We start from the raw sequence: 20,811 nt of genomic DNA, 5'->3' as shown, positions 1-20,811 counted from the left end.
ATAGTTGAAGCGAAAGTGGAAAAGATATAACAAATGCCAGATGTTCCCAGAGCAGGGATGGGAGGGTTAATTTTATTATGGATTTCATAGCACTGGGAAGTGTCAATTGATTAAGAGAGCTTGCAGTTCTGAGTGTTTTAGCCAGCCACCCATCTGCTTCACAGAAGTTTGTTAACACAGCTGGAAAAGATGGAGTTGCCAAAGCTTTCTTAAGCCTTTCAAGTCTCATCTTTTTTTTTTTTTTTTCCCTTGCCCTCAGTAAAAGAGCTAAAACAATTAGAATGCCTTCTCCAAGGAACTAAGTAAAGGAGAGAAAAAAAAGTATTTTTTCCTTCTATTTCTTTGCCATGACTGAATATGACGCTATTAAAAGATAGATAGAATAACAGTTTTTAGCAGTCCTACATAATTCTGTTAGGTGCTTATATTACAGAGTTCAAACATATATCATCACAATTTAGCCATAGTTCATAATCCCCACGCAAAAGCTATCTCTGTGATTGAATCTTACCAGCCCCAGTCTGAGTTTCCAAATCAAATCTCTTGCACATTGGTTAGTCTTAAGCCACACATAGTCCTAAAATGTTAGTGATCAAGAAAAACACATTCTACCACTTCAAGTTCAAGGCTATAGTCTTTATCCTTTTAAATTCCAATTAAGAGCTATGCTCCCTAAACATGCTAAGAATGATGATAAAAGAGCAGAGGGTACTGACTGCTTGCTAAAAAGCTCTCTGGCTGGTTTTAAAACAATTTGCTTAAACCAGATAATCAGACAAGGGCAATCATTCATTGACTATCCTTTAAAGCCAAACATAGTGCAGGTATGTATCTTCTTATTTAATTGTGTGTTCATAATTACATCTTAACATGGCTATTATTTTATAGATGAAGAAACTAGGAACTCAGAAAGTTCAAGTAAACTGGCAGAAGTCACATACCTAATGAGTACCAGTCAAGTCTAGTCTAGAGAGCTGCAGAATCTGTTTCCCTATATATCAACTTCTTGACTAAAATTCCCCAGGAGTTGCATAGGATAAAGGGTATCAAGCAAAACTCCTCTTTTCAAGTCTAAATAATTGTGGAATTGAAATATGCTTAAACTCTGTCTTTTGGTTTCTTCATAAGAAGAATGAGACTTACTTAGGACTATGTCTTATAAAAAAAAGCTCAAATTTTTATTTTCATTTATTTAAAAAGAATTTTTAATAGGCCTGTTATGTGCCAGGCACTAAGTCTAACATTGAAATATCAGAGCTCAGGGCAACTGACTTGACCTCTGACCTCAGCAAACATAAACTTTAGCAAAATGATTCTCAAACTTTCGTGTCAATAAAAAATATGTGGGGCCAACTTCCCATAGTCATGATTCTAAAGTCAGTAAGGATGTCCAGGAGTCTGCATTTTCTTAAGTCTTCCAAGTCTTTATTCAGAGAGGGATCCTCAGAGCAATCCTGGGAGAGATAAACTTTAAACAAACACCCAGATTACAAGGTGTAATTACAAATTGTTGTTAAGTACATTGGAGGAACAGAACAAGATGATATGAAAGAGAAGAATAGAGACACTTAGACCAGGGATGAGAGCAGGGTACGGATTTTCATCAGAATTGGAATCAGACAGGTGGGACCAAAATCAAGGACAGAATGTAAACAGAGGAGCCAAGGGCAATAAGATTATTGCAGATACTCTACAAAAGTCTAGGTTGCTTCTTTGAAGATATAGTTGCTCTCTGATATGCAAAGAAATAAACTTTGCACAGTGAGGAAGTTGTCATTTCCACCAGTGTCAGAACAACAAAGGATTAAGTTGTCCAACTTATATCATCGACTAGTTCTTGCTCAACCCTTTGAATGAGGCCACAGCTCCAGAATCTGCCTTTAGCTCTTCCCGAAAATTTTAAGTAATATCAAAAGGCAGGATTACTTAGTGTAATCCACCAAGCTCTATCCATTCTGATTGTTTTGGTATGTTGGGGAGCTTTCCTGATAACTACTTCCTGTGAGAGGAGTCTGGCGGATCCTCAAGTTTCTATTATGAAGAGTCTAAGAGACCATAAACCAAATGCTTAAGCCCCCAGGTGTGGGGTGAGCTCTCAGACCCTCAAACAAGCAAGACTGTATAGACCTCATGAATATGATCATTTTGTGTGGCCTGGTGTGGCAGGGGGAGTTCTGTGCTCTGTGGAAGACCAGTCTCTACAATATAATCAGTTCTTCTGAGGCTCCAGCCAGGCTGTGTGAGCACACAGTGGAGATGTTGTCAGAGGCCTCTGCTGGCTCACTATGTCCTTGGGCTCTGCACAACCCTAATATAGAGTCCATTGTGTCATGATGGTCCGGTCCAGCTGAAAGCATCATTTGTACAGTAGAGAAATGATGGGCCTTCATAGATAAGCCTCTTCAGAAGACTCAGTTCAGATTTTGAAATTAGGCATTGGGGAGAAACAGGAAATTAACTTTATAGGTCATTCAATTCTTCTCCATCTCAAGGAGGGGAAAAATACAAAAAAGCAAATACTTTTTTTTTCTTCATTCTTTCCTTCCTTCTTCTTTTGCTTCACTTAAATAAATTTTCCTTAAGACTAGAGCACCTACTAGTGAGAATTCCAGCTCAAGTTACCCCCACAATCTAGTAGGTGAAAGAGGTGTTTAAGTAATTAATTGCTTTAAATGACATCAGTGTAGACTTCCCTGTGGCCTACAGTATAAAATGATATCAATGTAATAATAGGATTGTTGTATCTCACACTTCAAACTTGAGAAACATTTTCTCTATGTCAAGCACTATTTACAATATTTTACACAAGAATTGACTAATCTTCATGTAAATCCTAAAAAATTGTTACTATAGATACTTATGTTTTGCAGATTAGGAAGCAGAGGTATAATAGGGAAAGAAAATTGACTGAGTGCATATTTAAACCCAGACATTTTGATTCTAGAGCCAGCATTTGATCCACTTGAAACAAAATACAGAGGGAACACTGAGGAATTACTCATGCTACAGGAGTCAGTGAAGGCTTCAAAGAGTAGGTTCAGATCATCTGAGCATTAACTACTAGATTTGAGGTTATGTGGGGGAATATAAAGTGGTGTTACCAAGATTAATAAGTTACTCTTCCTGATTTCAAGGAACATATCATGGAGTGGGGGAATCAGACCTCAAAAAAAAAAAAAAAAGAAGAAAGAAAGAAAGAAAGAAAGAAAAGAAGAGAAAAGAAAACTTCTGTATTATGTAGGTTCTAAAGAAGACAATGTAGAGAGACATTTTCTCCCAGAACCTCCTTTAATTACAGGGAAGAGACTTTAAGCCCTACTCCTCCCCATCTACAATTTCCCCTCCTCACCCCCACTTTTTAGCAATCAGGTTTGGCCACATGGCTTTCACCAAACTGCTCTAATCAGTTAAATTAACTGTGGTTGAATTAGAATGATCATGATTCAATTCAGCTTCTGAGCCGGGAAGAGTCACCTCTCTGAGTGCACCGGAGAAGAGCTGTGTGATCCGTGTTGGCTCTCCACCAACAGAGAAGAGGACAGGGTGTAAAGCTATTTGCTACCCAATGGTTCTGTCACAATGACACTCTGATATGGATAAAACACTCTTGTAAAGGGTTTATGACCTATTGTAAAAATGGGTACTGATGCTGAAAATCACTAGGTAACTCCTGCATGGTTTTGAGAGTTTTATTTATTATATATTTCCCAGGATAAAAAGATGAATGAAAGGGCATTGCTAAGCCAAGGGGGCAATGGTTATAAAAATGACAATAAAATATATATAGTAATATTTATATAGTGATAATCTTGTGCCATATATATGTGTGTGTGTATTTATAATTCATATGCGTGTGTTACTTTAGTTAATTTGTGCCATTCCTATGACGTAGGTAATGTTATTATGCCTAAGCACAATGAGGTTAAGCAACTGGCCCAAAGTCACATTACACACATGAAGTAGCACCTGTATTAGAAATGTTAGAGATTATTCTATATAATACCCTTGAGAAACATGCCAATGACAATTTTTAAACAATATATAAAAAGCCAAAGACTCTAGTCTCTTGATAATTAAAGCTAAATTCATCTTATTTTTAACCTTAGTCAAATTTCATTTGCATACCCCTACAAAGGTTGCTAAGCACATTTACTGAAAAAAAGAAAAATATGTTAAGATTTTCTAAAATAAGGTTCAACACCAAGTCCAGGGCACTACATTTCAGGGCTTATTCCTTCCTTGATAGTTCTTTATAATTTTACTTAAGACTAAGATTCAGCCCAGGAGAAGAACACTTTACTGCTATTTTGACCCCAAGAAGGGGTGGAGGGCAAATGGGCTGGAATAGTTTTAAAATGTAGGGAGATATTCTTAGCCTTAAAGACCCATATATAACCCAATGTTCTTAAGGGGAAGTTAAATAAAAACAGATTTTTTCAAGTTCTCTGCCCAATGTGTAGCATTCTGTGGTTCTTGAGGGTTTATTTTGGACTCTAAGGTATGTCATTAACTGACCCAGTCACCTGCATCCCCACAGTCACTATTTGTAACTTATAGCTATTAAGAGAATGGAAATATTACACATTTTTTTTTAGTTTTTGTGAAACTGAATGCATATTTTTAAAAAATAAATAATGTAAAGCAAATGGTAATCATTTTAAAATTCCAGATGATATGATTATGAATGATACTTATTTTTAGTGTTTCACATTTTATCTAATGCACTATGCTGATAGTCATAAAAATGGATTCAGATTCATAGAAATAGCTATCAGTTGGGGAGAATTTATAGGTGGCTCTTAACTATGGGCTTACTGTTTTCCAGGTGGTGTGCTTTAAATGTCTTATTTCATCTAAAAGACTGGTGTTGACATGACACAGATTCCCAGTGTCTTATCTTCTCTTCTCTTATCTTTATTTAGAGCCTCCTTTCTCCTACTCTCCCATTCCTACCCAGCCTGACCGACAGGGCAGGTAATCTTCTCTTTGTGTATTAGAAATATAGAAGTGTAATTACTCAAAGAAGCCTAACTATGTCACTACATATATATCCCTATAACAATGCCTCCTGAAGAACCAGAAGAAAAATATTATTAGTTCAATCTGAAGCAGCAGGATTAAGCAGACCCTAGATCTCATAGTCAGTCCCTAAACACCTCTGATTACCTGGCCCTGACATGAAATGTGGGAATGTCCATCCTACACAAATGGTTAGAAAGGAAAAGACCATAGATATCCCCCTTTTGTTTTTTCTCTTTTATCTCTTGGCACTGTTTCATAAACATAAGCAAGGACTTCCAAGTGAGGGCTAAATAGTAAGAAACTGCTAAGGAAGGCAGTGAAAATCCTCCAAGGATTTTAATTAGTGAGAATCAGATATCTAGGGAGATGGGTGATACCCATTACTGAATTATAAGTAATATGGAAATATCTTTGGTTAACAGGCCCACAGTTCAACATACCGGCATTAAGTCAGTCTTTGCCTGTTTCAGGAGTGAGAATGGGGAGAAACAGACTGAAATCTGGTAAGTGGAAGAATACAAGATTTATGATCGTAAGTATATTTCCAGTCCTTAGATCTACCATTTCTAGACTGTGTGATTAGAATCAAGTCAGTGGCATAGAATAAAAGGTATAGATAAAAAAAAATGACTTGGGATATGATAAATAGTGATAAAAAAGGACTACAAAAATTTTATTACATGCTTTGAGCAGGACTTTCATAATCAGAAGAACAAAGAGAAATGTTTGTCTATACTCTTCAGAGTGTATCCTGAATACCACACCAGCCTTAAACATTCTGACTCCTGTCATGTTGTATCCATGTTCTGGATTATGTTTTTATCTTTTTTAATTCCATCAGAATTCTTGAAAGCTATTATCATCTTTATACTACAGTTTGATAAACTGAGACTCATACTGGCCAAATAATTTGTATAGATTCTGGTCCCTGGAAGTTGGTAGAGTCAGGATACAAATTGAGGTATATCTGAATTCAAAATCTAAGTTGTTCATGAATAAAATCCTAATATCTTTGGCCTAGTACTCAGGGATTCAAGTGCCTTTCCCAATCTCTTACTTAAATTTACTTCTTTAGCCAGCTTGAGTCAGTGTAAACGGAATTCCACTATCTCTCCTGATTGGAAAGCCCTGACTTCTTGCCAGTGATCATTTGATCTCTATCCATCTCTCCAAGCCATCTCAAATTATCCTCTATAACTGAAACCTTCCCAGAGTACACTAGCTGACAAAAATCCCCTCCACCTCCCCAAATCATATACCTCTAAGATTTCTCACTTAGCACTTACTCTAATGCTGCCTTGTAACAGATAAGAAAAGTAGAACCCAGATAGGGCAAATAAATTGACCACAATAACATATCTGGTAGGAGGTAGAGATGGATTTCGATAGAAGCTCTTCTTAATTGTATAATCAGAAATGTTTCCACAGGGTGGGGCGAGGGATGGTATCAAGGTGGTGGAAGAATAGGACATGGACTTTACTTTCTCCCAGGAACGCATCAGAAATGCTTTCATGATACAATTGTAATTGTAGAGGTATTCTGGTAACATTTTACTTAGTTACCTGATATGTGAGGAATCCGAATCATTTTTTGAATGAAAGCTATAGGAGAGTTAGGAAATTAGCACTCAACAGGAGACTTTGAAAGTTTGTAACCAATGGAGTAACATGAAAGGAACTATAACATAATTTATAACATCTCAAACCAGGATTCTTTGCACTTTCCAATCAAGAGATACTTGAAGCTCTGTCTCTGTTTGGATAACTCTTTCTAGGTCTTATTTTCCAAAAATTGAGAATCATAGGGTCCTTACTGGGGGGTATTTGAACTGGCCTCTCTCCAGTTTTCCAGGCTTGCAAAGCATTTCTTGTTCCTTCTTTGATGAAGCAGCCCTGGATGTAAGTGTAAGCTTTAGAATTTTCGAACAGAGAAAATTCATCACTGCATTTCTAATGAGCCAACCCTTGAAAACACCCATTTCTTTCTTCCATATCCTGTTTGGTCTGCTTCAGATATATACAAGGAAAGTAGACATCATCTTAACATTCATTCAGTTCAACAGTGGAAAACTAACAGTGTGGCATTTTAGAGGCTAAGTTGTTACTATTGTTCCACATAAGATCTGGACATTAAAAGTCCCTGTCATATCTCAAAGGTTCTTGTCAACATAGCAAAAAGATTCTAAACCAATCATTAACTTTAGGGTGCTTTTGGAAATATTCATTTAAAGGGTTTCGTTTTTTTCAGAACAGATTTACTATGCCCTATTGATGGGAAAAGATGGCTCTGTCCTTCTGAACATTTCCAGTTTGACAAAATGATTTTTAAATTAAGGCCAGACACAAGATAACAAGTGCTTGTCTTTCTTTCTTTCTTTCTTTCTTTCTTTCTTTCTTTCTTTCTTTCTTTCTTTCTTTCTTTCTTTCTTTCTTTCTTTCTTTCTTTTTCTTTCTTTCTTTCTCTTCAGTTTTTGCTTTTACTCTCATTACAAAGAAAACTGAAAATCTCATGGACTTACTGAAAAGAATAAGAAAAGGAACTATGTAAATACATGTCTAAGGAAATTTCATATATAACATACAACAAATTCAGTTATTTTCAATAAAAAGGAGATTCCCGTTTCATGGCTTAATCTCTGCTTCCTGTCAGTTTTTCTAGGAATAAATTAACTGGCAATAATAATTACAGTGATGATAACAATTTCTTATCTATGAAGTTTCTACTGGTTTTCAGACATTGTGTTATATACACATATCATTTACCTTACTCATAACATCTATCCAGTAATGTAAGCATTGCCATTCCATTGCCCATATGAGGAAATATGAAGGTCAAAAAGATTAAGTAGCTTGTCCAAGATCACTTTAAAAAAATGACAGATAAGATTTAAACCCAGCTCTTTATAACTACCATCTCATGCTCCTAAATCATGTATACTTCCAATATGACTATAAAGCACTGTGCTAGATATCACTGAGAATACATAAAATGTATATAAAATATACAATTAAATATAATTTATGTAATAATGTATATTTTCCTTACTCTCAAATATCATGTAATGAATATGCTAAAATAAGTGACTAAAACAGCATGTATAGAGAAAGAATGGAATGTGTGATATATGCTCCTAAGTGCTATGGCAACTCACAGAAGACCAAACTCAATATAGGCTGAAGAAGCCAAGATAGCTTCATGAAGAGGGTAAGGTTTGAACTGGCTTCTGCTGAATTCACCTGCCTTGAATAGGAACAAAAGGGAGGTTGTTTGTTTGTGGTCGGGGACAGGAAGCAGGGATAGGATAGAGCATAACACATCATGGGATCAGGAGTAAAACTATGAAGAAAGGAGAGGGATGGTGAGTAAAGAGATAACCCTGATATTCTATTTGTGCAGTAATGATATAGCTACCATTAGATGGGTGTCAGATGATGTGCTACTTGTCATGTATTCAACATAACATTTACATGTCAAGTAAGCATGAATTATTTACCTATATTTACTATTAGAAAGTGGGGCACAGAGGTAAAAGTAACTTGTTCATGGTACATAAAGCCAGAATGTAACTGAGTCTTTTGACTTGGAAACTTGGATGCTTAATCACTCTATATGATTGTCTGTTGGGATCTATGATCTGGGATATTATAATATTGATTCAAAGATGAAGAGTTATCACTAAGATTGAGTTTAAAGTGAGTATATATATAATGTACAGCAGAAGAGAGAAAAGGTATCTCCATTTCTCCTATTCAGTAATCATGATTTGAGTGCCTACAGACAAGGCGGGGCAATAGGTGGAAGTCCAAGGAAATTGAGGCTGGGTCTATGACCTCAAAGAGGTTCTAATCTATTGTAGGAGGTGAGACCTGTAGAGTAATAAATAGCATCTAAAGTATTACATTATATGTATCTTTGAAAAGGTAAAAAGAGACAAAAAGAAAAATAGATCTTTTCCAAATAAATGGAAGCAAATCAGAGACTTCATGGAAATGGTAGAATCAGATATGCAAACAGGATAGAGAGAGTTGGCAATCAGCCAGTTGGTTTCATAGAAGTAAACCAAGGTAGGAGTTCCTGTTGTGACTCAGCTGGTTACAAACCTGACTAGTATCCATGAGGATATAGGTTTGATCCCTGGCCTCGCTCAGTGGGTTAAAGATCTGGCATTGCAGTGAGCTGTGGTGTAGGCTGGCAGGTGCAGCTCCGATTTGATCCCTAACTTGCGAACTTCCATATGCCATGAGTGCAGCCCTAAAAAAACAAACAAAATAATAATAATAATAATCGAAAAAAAATAAACCAGCGTAAACTCAGAAATATGGAACAAAATTGATCATACACGGTTTGATCTGACTAGTGCACAAATTCATGTAGAAGGTTGTAACAGGGATGAAGATGGGAAAGCTGATGAGGTCAGATTGAGAAAGTCCTGATGTCAACATAATAGTCCAGACTTGTAAACAATGGGGAGACATTGAAGACTAATGAGCTGGAAATATAAACTCTACAAATGAAGAGACTTTTCTGTCTTTTCCAGTCTTTGCTTGACATATATTTGCTCTTAATAAATATTTGATGAAAGAATCAATGAGTTGCCATCACATAGTCAAGGCTATGTTTTAGCAAGGCAGCGATGTGTAACATGAGTTATAAAAAGGAAAGGCTAGAGAAAAAAAAAAAAAAACAGGAGACTGTTGTGTTCAATCAGGGAAAAAAATGAAGTGGGAATTTCAACTAGGCTTCTGGAGGTGGAAATAGAATTCAAAGGAAAGACATGAGCATTGCTATTAATAAAATATGGTCAACACACCTATTGACTCACAGGCTATGTGGAGAAAAGTGAAAAAAGATTTAGACATGGAACTTGAACTTTGAACCCCTTGAGAAAATAAGACACTTAACAGAAATACTTGATTCAGGAGATGGAATTGGTTTGTTCATATATTCAAAGAATATTTTTGAGGGAGGGGCTATGGTGTGCCAGGAACTTTTCTAAGACATTTGATAAACACCAGCTACAAAATAGACAGCATTCTGCTGTCCTTGAGTTTACATTCTATAACAGGTGGGAAGAAGGATTATTTAAAAAATTGAATTCTTTAGTATATTTAAGTGTTATGAAAAAATGGGGCGTGGTAATGGAATTTAGGGTGCAGTGGCAGGGAAAAGTCATTTTAGCCAAGGTAGTAAGGATAGGCATTAGGTTAAGGGCATATTTGAGGAAAGAACTGGGAAGGTAAAAGAGCTAGATGTCTGAGATCTGGGGAAGAGAAACACAAAGTCATTTGCTATACAGGTGACAAGAGATGGAATGTGAGCAGATGAGATAAAAGAGCATCTCTCTTCTATCTCAAGACTGAGGGTTGTGCTTCAGGGAACATCAACATTTAATGGCTGAAACATGCCAGAATAATTATGAAGGAACAAAGGGAAAAGCTTTATACTCATTTAGAGATAAACATACTCTACTACTTTATCTGATTTTAAACATCTCTGTGCCTAGAAATTAAGCCCTGTATTTACAGCTCTGTTCAGAACAACCCCATTTCTCCTTAAACCCAGAAGGAAGAACTGGTTGTCTTCCATGATGACCCATCTATGGCCCTTTCAATACTCAAATAATAGAAAAAGCCAGAAGACAAAACTCCAGGTGTCAGTGCAATTTGGGAATGAATTTTTCAATTTCGCTCTATTTTTTCTTACACCTACCAGTACACCAATCATAGAACTTGTCACATAGAAGATTCTCAGTGCATGTCAGTTGAAGTAAAATTAAGCTAATCAATGTCTGATTGTGGGAGTGGGGGAGGTGGTGGGATGGAGGGAAAGTATTAATGATAACGACTGCAACGCAACGACTCTTTAGCAGGACAGACTTGAATGATGCCATATACTTGAATGATGCTTTGACTTAGTGTGGACATTATCTGCTGATTCCAGGACCAGAATGACCTTCCCACACAGAGTAGAGTCCCTAGAAGGTCATGGGGTTCAGTTCCCTTCCTCTAGGCATTTGAAATCTAAAACATCAAAGCTAGTGGTTGTCTAGTCTCTTTCATTAGGATAGATTTTAAAATCCCTTCTATCTTTAAAACAATAATTTATATTGAACCAAATTTCTCTTTATGAAATTGAAGTTTATTTTCAACTACTCATTGAGTGAGAGATTCTAACATTTACACAGTTTTTGACTGCAGATCTATCAGCTTGTGCTCCAGAGAAAGTATCCTCTGCTTTTCCGTGGCAGTTAAAGAAATGCTGCACTGTCAGGACATGTTCGTTTACATTAGACTTCACATTTAATTTTTAAAATTTGATTTTCAAAAATTCTGTGGCTAGATGGCTATAAACTTCAGATTTGGTTCCTTGGACAATTTCTCTCTTGATTCTTTTGCAGGTGAGCCAAAGAAAGCACTGGCCATAGAATCTGGGCACTGTATAAAATGAAAGAGGAAAAAAAAATGCTCCTAATTTTTTTTTTTTTTTAACTGAGATTTAAAAGATTTCACCAAATGTTTTCTCTATTCAGATAAGGGAACCAAAGGCTATGATACCAGCTTGTCTGGATTAGAAGGTTGATTGTTTGCACTCTTGTTTAGTTTTGTTCCTTAATGTGGACCAGGATGTCAGGGGTCTTGTGTGAGAGAAGCTGATGGGAGCAGAGACACAGGGTGGGGCCTGGTGGAAGACTGGCTGTGAGGCATGTGTGGGGGCTGTGGGGGGAGGGGAAGGGAAACAGAGATCAAAGAAGCATCCAGAGCTCCTCAGCCTGCTGCAGCCGAAAAGCCTTTGGCAACTCTTTGATGTCCAGTTTGCCCTCTGCCCCTAATCAGAAGTGTGTCTAGGGACCTGAGTGAGAACGGATTTGGGCAGGGGAATTTTATAGGTCTGTAAGGCAGATAGCATCTTTCAAGTACTTCTAAAAGAGATGTGCAGAACAAATTACCATAATTCCTGACCTAAAGGAGCTTACACTCTAGTTCAGTAAACAAAACCTTGAGTGTCTTGACCAGTCCACTTTGCCAGGTTCCTCCAACAAACAACAGAAATATTTGACTGTGTCATGGTTGTGATTTTTTACCCTAAAATGATAGTTTACTGTACCAGTTATTCTCAGGAATGAAAAAACACCTGAACACCATGTCATCATTTTGGCTTGAAGGGCATCCATCTTTAGTCATGTTTCTATATTGACCCTCTTTTCCTTCTCTGTGGTTCATTTTAGTGTTTTGTATTTTGTATTCAAAGCAGGTATGTGTTCTCTGCAATGCTATGTTATATGTTCTATGCAATGTTATATATGTATTCATAGCATAATACAAATATGCTGCCCACATCGACTGGATATTTTTTCCCTTTCAGCTAAAACAATAATTGTGTTACCTGCCTTCTGCACAGCATAGGGTTTGACATGCTTAACTTCAGAGCTCTTGAAAGAATGATTGTGTGTAAATATCATGAACAATAGGAAACTGATAATTTCAAAATGACAGCTCAAGTAGCTGCTGCTTAAAAGACAATGCTCTGTTTTCCAATGCAAAACAGTAATACTGGAGATGTGTAGATACACAGATTAAATAAGTAATATGTAGTTTCCTTTAGGTCAGTTCCTTCTTTCATGAAGTAAACTTCACGTTGAGCTTATATCTAACACACAGATGGCCCTACAGAGGACTTAAAAATAAACCCACTCCTTACTACACCCAGGTCTGGAAGCCTGTATTTCTTTGTTCTGGCATCCTAGATTTGTACCTGATGATTCTTTTACCTCCTAGGGCTAGAAACAGTCTCTCTTTTCATCTTTAGTTAGTACAGAAAACAGAGAAGATCTGCAGGGAAAAAATCATCCAAAATTACTAGTATCTTTGGGAGGTTATAGAAATTACCTTATCTGACCTGCCTGGAATGGTATGGTTGTTCAACCAAGACCATGTTAACAAGTTAAATAGTGTTTTTCAAGAAAATCTTATTATTTGTCTCTGAATAAAGAACAAAATGGAGCTATATTCTTCTCAGTCAAGTTATATTAAATGTTAATTTTTTTTTTTTTTTTTTTGCAACTCACCTTCTTCCAGAAATGCTCCCACCATATTCACATCCTTTCTTGGATTTTAAGGGCAAGAAGCTTAGTGCAAGGGAATGGTCACATAAAAATACTGGTCATGTATTGCGTTTCTACACTGGAAAATTCCATCTATGTGATTAAAGCAACTTCAATTTTGAAAGCTAGTTCAGGCCAATTGTAATGTGCTTTGAAAACAAGAGAAATTTGATGATTCAGTATTCTACCGGTTTTTAGCCTCCAAAAGAAAATATGTCTGTTTGTGTCAGGAGAGGGACATTTTTAGAGGAGAGGCTCTCTAACCTGCTTCCTTAGTGCAGTAGGCAACATGTCAGTCTCATAATCTGAAGGTCCTGAGTTCAAACCTCAAAAGGGGCAGCTCCCTATTTTGTGCTCCTCCTTCCTTTAAAAAATAAAAGAATTTCAGAACAATTTTCTTTTGGCAATTTTACATTCTTCTTAGTAACTTCACTTTCTTCAACCAATATTAGTTAATAATAGTTAAAATGAAAATGAAGCAGCAGCCTATATCCAAGAATAAGCCAAATGAAAGTTACAGTTATAACATTACTAGATTTCAAAATTCATGTCATATATTTCATAAAAGGCATTGTTTCAGGGAGTTCTTTTGTGGCACAGCCGGATAGGGATCCACCCTTGTCCCTGCAATGGCTCAGGTCACTTGTGTGTTGCAAGTAAGATCTCTGGCCAGGAACTTCCCTGTTCAGTAGGCAAGGCCAAAAAAAAAGACAAAAAACCGAAGCCAAAACCCATTGCTTCAGATAGGAAGTACTCCATGGATTGAAACTATAAAATATGAACTGGACATAAAACTATATATATGGCATAGAAGAAAACTGGTTTAAACCAAGATAAACATTTTGTTTTTTGTTTTTTTGTGTCTTTGTGAGAAAAGCCTGTGGAAAGAGTTAATGCTTTTTGACACCAGAAAGGTGCTAGTGGTTAAGAAATGTTTGTGGATATTTTAATGGGGTGCTTGAACCTTAGGGAACATACACTGACAAAAAAAATCTGAGTGTATGTGTGTTCATGGTTGTTGGAGAGAGTGGGAGAACAGGCAGAGACCTGGTAGGGTTCAATGTGCATTCAGTTTCAAACACAGAAACTGGGCCAAGAGGCCAATATGCTTAGATATACGTTAGGATTAGTATAAGCAGTCACTCTCAGGCTTTTAAGAAATGGAGCCGTCGTTAAAACTGAACATTGGGCAATCTGTAAAAATAATCAGAGGATTGTGGAAAGGTTTCCTTTTTATCCCAACACTTACAGCCAATCGCCAAGCTTTCTTTTTGCCCCAATTACTGTGGTTTGAAGAGAAACAGATTGGGTTGAAGAGAAATGTAGTGTTCTGGAAAAATGGAAAAAATGTGAATGGAATCTGAGGATTAGGAGGTGAAATTAATTAATCATTTTTTTTCTTTAAAATTAAAGTGATTAAGATGGAGGTCCATCTCATTATTAGTCCTAGCCTGGGGTGTAATTAAAGAGCCTTCGTATGATGATAGTGAATTTACAAAATAAAATGGAGTGTTTAAATATTTTATGCCCGGGATGATCCAAGCACCAAGAAAATAATATTAAAAACAATAGAATAGAAAAAATAGTCATAGTAGAGGACCCCAAAATCGTCCCCTTTATTTCCTCAGAAAAATAGCATGTGGGGCCTAACTTGTGAAAGCCAACGGAGAACAGATGCATCAAAGTCTGGGTTACATTACACTAATCTCGTAAGGGTCTTTTATCTAATCTCTTTCTGGCTATTGCTAAGTGCCAGGGATATGACTGCCAGTATATAAATATCAGAGATTATCTAAACTTCTCAGGAGAAATCCACTTAATAGACATCAAAACCAGTCTAGGCATTGTGTGTCCTTAGTCTTTCTTTGGCCGAAACAAAGACAAAGGCGAAGCAAATCTTTCCTTCATGAAGGACCTATATAATTCACCAGCTTCTAAATATTTTGCTTTTACTTCCTATATCTATAATAGTATTTTTGAATGTTAGAGCCTCTCAAGGTAAAGAGCAGTAGAGAACGTTTACTTTCTTAATTCCAGAGTTAATAGTCACACAAATTGGCCCTATCCGTAGGTCTAGGCACAAGGCAAAAACAAAACAAGACAAAACAAAAAAACAAAAACAAGATATCGTGAAGCAGAGAAGTGAACACTGCAGTAAAAATCAGAGTGACCTGCATTCCAATATGTTCTGTCTTTAGGCAGTAGGCTGTCAACGTGTTTAAGCATATCATAGGCTTTGGAGTTCAACACCCTTGGGTCTGAAGACCATCTTTGCCGTATGATAGTGGTAAGATCCATCCCAAGGTATTAATAACTTTGAGTTTCTACATTTCCTTAATCTATAAAGTATAGAAAATACAAATCTTGCAGGGTTGTTGTGAAAACTAGAGAAGGCCACTTCTATAAAACGCTTGGCACCGTCCCTGACACCCAGTAAACACTCAATAAAGAGCAGATGTTTTATTCTCATTATTTGTGACCAGCAAAACAAATACAAGACTGAAGAAAAATGTAGAAAATGAGGCTTTTGTCAAAGAAAGGAACACTGTCTGCATCTCGAAGGAAAATCTAGGGGCTGAATTAGACATATTGCAGGAATAAGGGGGCAGGTTTATGTTTAGACCTTTTCTTTACCACTCTCAGTCCCAGCTTCCCACTGCTCCTTTGTAAGGCATCTGCCCATATAGATGAATCTGTTTTGATTCTCTCATGATAAAAGCTATTGATGCTCTCCTGATAAAATGTGCCCTCCTCTTCTATCTTAATGCCTAAGAAAATGCATGAAAAAGAGTAGTTACTCGTGTCTGATCAACTTCATTCAGACAAACACTACAGTACATTTAGTATTCAATAATCATTATTGGGCATTTTGGTTTTTTGAAGTGTGTGTGTGTGTGTGTGTGTGTGTGTTTAATTATCTCTTTTCTTCTTTAACTCAGTATAGACAGAATAAACTGTATACAGGATCCTTAGTAGATAGTGCGATTGGCCATTGTGACTTTAAAAAAATCAGATTGGTTTTTGTTGTGTGTCTCAAAGAGCTGACAGATAAATTAAACTTCTGATTCCACCTTGAAATTTGCTTATATTTGCACTCTGACTACTTTCCCACCAACCCGTGATAATATTTTGTTATCACCTTGCCTCATGTGTGCACATATATTTCCTTCTCCACACAGCTGCAATATGGCACAGGGTAGGATTGTATTACACATTTGTGCAGTACTGACTCGGTCAACAATCCTTATTGAACCATAGAACCTTAGCTTCCTGCTTGAGTCTTGACACTTCCTTTTCTCTTTGCTTAGTCTTCCCACTCCCCTTTATTATCAGCATTTCTATTGAGTACAGAGAGCACAAGCTCAACTTTATTGGTATATCTCCTCTTATGGATTTCTGGTACAGAGAAACAGAAGCATCAAAAGTAAAGCATATATATGTGCAGGAACCCAAATTGGCCCCCTAGTTTTCTGGATGCTTGTCTATTTTATTTAGGAAACCATAAACCAAATTCCTGTTTGAAAAGAGTAACATTATACACTTGTCAGTATTTTCTGAAAAATAATTTCCTAGAAGTGTGGAGTGCTAGATCCAATGATATGCACACTTATAAGAAGTTTAAAAGAATATAAGCCCATTTCTTTTCCGAAATTGATAGGAAATTTTAGATTCATCGCTGCTGTTAAGAGTGTGTGCCTGTTCCTTTCCTAGTGATGTCGTGAACGTTGACTATTAACAGTGATCTTATGTTTTTACTGATCTGAAGGGCCAAAAGTTTTACTTTGCTGTTGCTTTTATATCAAGTTTATTCATACTAATTCATACTAATTTAAAGAACTACTTATATCTTAGGATATTAACCACTTTTTTTGGTGTGTGTAGCAAATGTTTTTTCTAGTTATCTCTGTTCTTTTAATTTGTCTTTTCCCATTCAATGGTTGTTTTTGTGTGTTTGTTTTATTGTTTTATAATTTCATCTGATCTTATTTTTCCATTATATCTTTTTGTTTCCATCTTCTTTACTAAGCCTCCCATTACCCCAAGGATATAACACCCAGAACTTAATTTTTTTTTTCTTTTTAATACTTTTATTTTTATGGTGGGAATTTTTGTCTTAAATTTGTATTTGTCTGTGGGCACACAGTGGTGTTATATTTATTTTCTTCCAATAAATAATGATTACCTCACTACCAATTGCTAGTAAATTCATAATTTCCCTACTGACTTGTAGGCTAGTTGTTTCATTTACTGAATTTTCCTGTGCATGGACATAATTTTCTGGCTTTTGAATTCAGTTCCTTGATTTAAGTGTATATGTGTAAGCAAGCACTTTATTATTTGGCAAATAGTAACTTTATATTAAGTTTCAATAAACAATACATCCTTTCACCATATTATCATTATTGTGTTTTAAACCTTTTAAACAATTCTTATATATTTTCTCCCACATGGCCTTTGGAATCAGTTTATCAAATTCTGTTTAAGTAATTGCAGCATTTTTTAAAAATTAGCTAGGGACAATATAAGTGTCTATAGGTAGAAAAATAATTGAATAATTCAGTGCCTTCACATTATGGGATAAATTTAGATCATCCAAATTATGGAATACTATGTAGCTATCCACGAGAATGAGGTAGACCAACTGTATACAGAACCTGACACATATATTTGCAGGATAGCTGTCAAGTATAATAAATGTAGGAAACTATAAAATAGTTAATGCAATTCTGTATTTTTTGTTTGTTTGTCTTTTTAGGGCTGCACCCATGGCATATGGAGGTTCCCAGGCTGGGGATCGAATTGGAGCTATAGCTGCCGGCCTATGCCAGAGCCACAGCAGTGCGGGTTCTGAGCTGAGTCTGCAACCTACACCACAGCTCACAGCAATGCTAGATCCTTAACCCACTGAGTAAGGCCAGGGATCCAACCCATGTCCTTATGGATATTAGTTGGGTTTGTTAACCCCCGAGCCACGACGGGAACTCCAAGCAAGTCCATATTTGTAAGAAAAATAAGTCGACAGTCCCTCCCTCTACATTTGCACATGTATTTGAATGAGCAAAGAAAAAATATGGAATGATACAAAATTCTTGGTAATGGCTTTCAGGAGTGTGGGCTTCTTTCTGTATGAGCTAATAATTTTACTTTATTTATTTATCTATTTATTTGTTATTTTATGGTTGCACCTGCAGCACATGGAAGTTCTCAGGCCAGGGACTGAATCCGAGCTGCTGGAGCCTTTAACCCACTGTGCTGGGCCTGGGGTTGAACTGGAGAACTAGCACCTGTGCAGCCACGAGCTGCCCTGGATGGATTCCTAACCCACTGTGCCACAGTGGGAACTCCTGATTTTACTTTAGATGCTTTAGATTCAGTCATTCATGTATTACTTATATAATTACAAATTCAGATGTCTGAAATTAAGAGAAAAATAGTGTTCTTATATGCAAGAAAGTGAACAAGAATAAAGAATTATATCTCTATTGATGTTTTTATATTTTCATATATTGCAGAATCTGTATTAGGTAGTAAGTCTCTTATCATGAGATGAGTTACCTAATCGTCCCCCATAGCATGCAATCCACAGTTTTTTTCTCAATTCATGTACAAATCTCAAATATAATTCCAGACCAAAGTGTCTTCAGATATCTTATAGACTAAGTTTTCCAATGTATAGAGGAAGTATGTAAAGCATTAACTACTTTGACCAAGTATAACACGTGATGTGCTGAGACAGAAATAAACCAGCCTTATAAATAAAACTTCAGCTGCTATAATTTGACTGGTCCTGCTCTCGTCTTGATATTGCAAGTCACCAGGATTCACAGTTTCAACATTAAACTACGAAGTTTTTTACTTAAGGTCTTATAATGACCACAAAGGATTCTTTGTGAATGATTGAACAATTGGTAAGCTAGATGAATCCCACAAGTGGCTTTGTTCTCCTAAAGAAAATATTTTATGCAATTTAAAATAATTGACAATATATTTGGAAATTATATATTTCTTATTACTCTTGAAAAATCAGAATGTCTGGAGAAACTTGATTTACTTTTCTGCATAGTAACTAATGGTTATACTGGAGGGTTATTGGGAAATCTCAAACTATCTGATAATGAAATCTAGCAATTAAATTTACCACTTCCTCCTTTGATGTCAACAGCTGGAAAATCAGTTACCTCATGTGATTGGGTCCACCATAAGTAAGTGGCCTTTGGTCACTATAAACAACAAGCTCCAATTCTATTAAATATATAAATATAAGTATCAATATATATAAACCTGACTCCAAGCTGGGAAATTGAAAGTTCAGTTGTTAGTGACTTAAGCACTGAAGTCCCACACGTTGCCTCACATGGCCTTCACAGAAGCCTCTGTTCTTGGATGCCTACCAGGTTTCATATGCTGATTGATCAGGAAGAAGGCCATAACAGCAAGACCTGACCTGTGGAGACCACATAAGGGTGGGATTCAAACTTTACCGAGAACAGGATAGTATGTCTATTTTAGCAAGTGTCCTCTTTGCTAAAATAATGTAGTGCTTTTGGTTAAAAGCTAATAGAATCTATACTTCCACTTTGGGCAAACAGACAGCAGGACACATACGTGGAGAGCTAGGGAGAGATGTAGGAAAATGGAGCTCCTGCTTCTGCAAACTCTCCAAATGAAGAGCTCACTCCCTCTCAGGGCAGCCTTTCCCTCCCTAACTAGTTTTGACTGTGACACAGGAACTGGGAATCCTGGCTCCCTCCTCTCCCATCTCAGTTTCTTAGCTCCATCCCGAGCGTCATCTGCCCAATGTGGCATGTGCTCAAGATTCCTCTCAGGGGGCACTGTGTCCAAGCTCAGCCCTCACTCCAGCCCAACTCAGGAAGCATTTGTTCATTCATTCATTTATTCATAGTTATTCAAAATAGTCAAGAGGTTAAAAAGCCTGGGTCCTGGAAATTCAATCCTAGTTGTGTAATTTTGTACAAGTTACTAAACACCTATGAGCTTCCCCTTGCTCATCTGAGAAGCTGATCACCAGGATTAAGTGGGATAATCACTTAAAGAATTTAGCACAGGATCTGGCACTTAGTAAATGCTTATCTAAAGGGGTGGGAATAGTCAATGCTGAGACCAAGACTTAATTCCTATACTGTTGAAAAGGAAGTCTGTGTAATTCAATTGGAGACCCATGTAGATATGTACTAAAGAGGTTTTATCACCAGATACCTTTGAGAATATTAATTATGTCAAATTAAATATCTTCTTTCATCAAAACTGCTCTGAGTATTTAATAAGCTAATGTGCATAGTTTCTTTCTCAAAAGATGTATAGTAGGCAGCGTATCCTCAGTTTTCTTTACATCCAAGGAATAATCTCACAGAGGAGCATTTTGAAGAATTATCAATCCTATGAACAACAGTTTGGGAAATGATCACTTCTTAAATTCAACATTTCAGTCTTCTATATTTTGATGAAAAAAGAAAAAATATGCAGGGCAGGGCTGAGGTTTTAGGTTCATACAACTCATTTATAATTTGCTTTGGGTAATTTAGCATTTTACTAATAATCATAATAGTAATAACAAAATAATATAACAAAAATTATATAGTGTTTATTATATTACAGATCTTGTGTAATTCTTTTACATATATTAGCACTTTTAGAAATATTTTATCTGCCCAAGAAAAGATCTGCT

The 20,811-nt window shown here is 36.4% G+C and overlaps 1 long non-coding RNA gene across 12 annotated transcripts in view; it reads left to right on the top strand.

The window, feature by feature from the left end:
* LOC102159324 (uncharacterized) overlaps positions 1-20,811 on the top strand; it is a 538,926-nt gene that overhangs the window by 368,771 nt on the left and 149,344 nt on the right. For all 12 annotated transcript variants that reach the window (XR_014843430.1, XR_014843424.1, XR_014843431.1 and 9 more), the window contains 2 exons: positions 4,923-4,974; positions 5,445-5,525. This is a non-coding gene — a long non-coding RNA (uncharacterized LOC102159324). The remainder of the gene's footprint in view (positions 1-4,922; positions 4,975-5,444; positions 5,526-20,811) is intronic.

This window comes from Sus scrofa, chromosome 4, assembly GCF_054392235.1.
Source record: "Sus scrofa isolate SSC_HxYL_T2T_F1_AM1 chromosome 4, Sscrofa_HxYL_maternal_Yorkshire_Landrace_v2.0, whole genome shotgun sequence".
Lineage (NCBI taxonomy): Eukaryota > Metazoa > Chordata > Mammalia > Artiodactyla > Suidae > Sus > Sus scrofa.
Note: the sequence above shows the minus strand (reverse complement) of the source record. Positions and strands in the feature narration are given on the sequence as shown.